This window comes from Scheffersomyces amazonensis (assembly GCF_036850825.1).
Source record: "Scheffersomyces amazonensis strain UFMG-HMD-26.3 chromosome Unknown RJT21scaffold_3, whole genome shotgun sequence".
Taxonomy (NCBI): domain Eukaryota; kingdom Fungi; phylum Ascomycota; class Pichiomycetes; order Serinales; family Debaryomycetaceae; genus Scheffersomyces; species Scheffersomyces amazonensis.
The window spans coordinates 137,501-140,000 of NW_027042743.1; positions in this window are offsets into that span (position 1 = coordinate 137,501).

Below are 2,500 nucleotides of genomic sequence, written 5' to 3' on the forward strand. Positions count from 1 at the left end.
CTTCGATCCCCTAACTTTCGTTCTTGATTAGCAGGAGTGTGCCTGGAAAATGCTTTCGCAGTAGTTAGTCTTCAGTAAATCCAAGAATTTCACCTCTGACTACTGAATACTAATTCCCCTGTCCATCCCTATTAATCATTACGATGGTCCTAGAAACCAACAAAATAGAACCATAACGTCCTATTCTATTATTCCATGCTAATATATTCGAGCAAAGGCCTGCTTTGAACACTCTAATTTTTTCAAAGTAAAAGTCCTGGTTCGCCAACTCCCGGAGGAGAAGGTTAGCCAGAAGGAAAGGCTCGGTTAGGTCAGTACTCACCAAAAGATGGACCGGCTAACCAAGCCCAAGGTTCAACTACGAGCTTTTTAACTGCAACAACTTTAATATACGCTTTTGGAGCTGGAATTACCGCGGCTGCTGGCACCAGACTTGCCCTCCAATTGTTCCTCGTTAAGGTATTTACATTGTACTCATTCCAATTACAAGACCCGTAAGGGCCCTGTATCGTTATTTATTGTCACTACCTCCCCGTATCGGGATTGGGTAATTTGCGCGCCTGCTGCCTTCCTTGGATGTGGTAGCCGTTTCTCAGGCTCCCTCTCCGGAATCGAACCCTTATTCCCCGTTACCCGTTGAAACCATGGTAGGCCACTATCCTACCATCGAAAGTTGATAGGGCAGAAATTTGAATGAACCATCGCCGGCACAAGGCCATGCGATTCGAAAAGTTATTATGAATCATCAAAGAGCTCAAAGAGCATTGATTTTTTATCTAATAAATACATCCCTTCCGAAGTTGGGATTTTAAGCATGTATTAGCTCTAGAATTACCACGGTTATCCAAGTAGTAAAGGTACGATCAAATAAACGATAACTGATTTAATGAGCCATTCGCAGTTTCACTGTATAAATTGCTTATACTTAGACATGCATGGCTTAATCTTTGAGACAAGCATATGACTACTGGCAGGATCAACCAGATAACTATCTTAAAAGTTCACAAGGAACTTCGCAGTCAATCCAAGAGCCCGAAAGCTCTCTTCATAACAAAAGTTATTCAAGTTTACAGTCAAATAAATTCAACTGGTAGAAGCTCGCATCTCCATGTTTTACCACAGAGTCGCAATCTTACTACATCCAAATAGCCCTCTTTGAATTCCCCTGGTATGATGTCCGCTAAACACTAGCGTTCGTGAGAACACAAGGTTTAACATAACCAACCATGGAGGAGGTTACACTTGATAAATCACAGAAATTAATCCGGCTATTTACCAAGGCAGACCCCCAAATAAGTTTTTAGTTGAACACTTGCCATCGGCTAGTAATCCACTAAATCCTTCAGTGCTTATACATAGAATCGTTAGATATCTAATATAAGACTGTTCAGGTTTTCTCTCAGAAGAGAGATCACCCATGTTGTCATAGCGTAAAAAGCAATGCCGAACTTACGTTCACCATTAAACTCTCTCCACTTAACAACGAGGCCATATAAACAAATACTAATTCAACTGAAAACTACTTTTCAATCTTTTCATAATTGTTTCATGCTTTCGCATACTATTCCTTTGGGCCCTGTTTCATAATTACTATCTTCTGTTGCGTATCAACGTACGAACTCATGCTTATTTTTCACTTTCCTTGCCTCAAGGAAAATACAAATTCGAGACGCTTTACAATATTTAAAAAGTTCGGACCACCCTCTTTTCAAAACTTTAGATTGCGAAAATTTAATTTCTGTCCATATCCACCAAATTTTTGGCTGCGGATTCAATTCTCTCCATACCCTCTTCCCAAATTGAACTAACACACGACCGACCCAATCCATATTACCTACCCACAAATCCTATTGGTTACCTGCTACAGATTTATATATGCCTATTAAATCAACCTAATTTGATTAAGAATTCTTCTACAATATCGCTTCTAAAAATTCCAACCTCCATCACATTTCTGCTAACTCCCATTGCTCTACACATTGTCATCGCTTATTCCTATCTATGTCTATTACCTATAAATACATCCCATCTACTCATCTACATTCATCGTATACACTCGACTACCTAAACTTGTATTTATTCCATGTTCGGTGCTGTGTCTTTATTTGTGTTGCCAAAACTTTTTGGCGTTCGTGTTTGTTATGCTCTCATGCATACTTTAATAACCGTGTTTGCGATCCAACGCCAACAACAAAAAAATTTTTCTTGCAGCCACTTACGTGTTCCATTATTACCGTGTATCTTCTCTATATATAAACCTTTCAATTGCCTCTGCCTGGTATCTTTGTTCTTGTCTCTTTGTATATCTCGAATTTCCAGGATTTTTGGCATGTTTTTGTTTATTATGTACTGGTCATATGCCTACCATTTTCCTATTTTACCTCCCATCCAACTTGACCAATAATTTTTTCTTTTCGTCTCTTTCTAGTAAAATGTAGGGGCTCGTATATAGTCTTGTAGAACTTACATGACACCAGAGGGCCAGATAGCCCTTCATTTT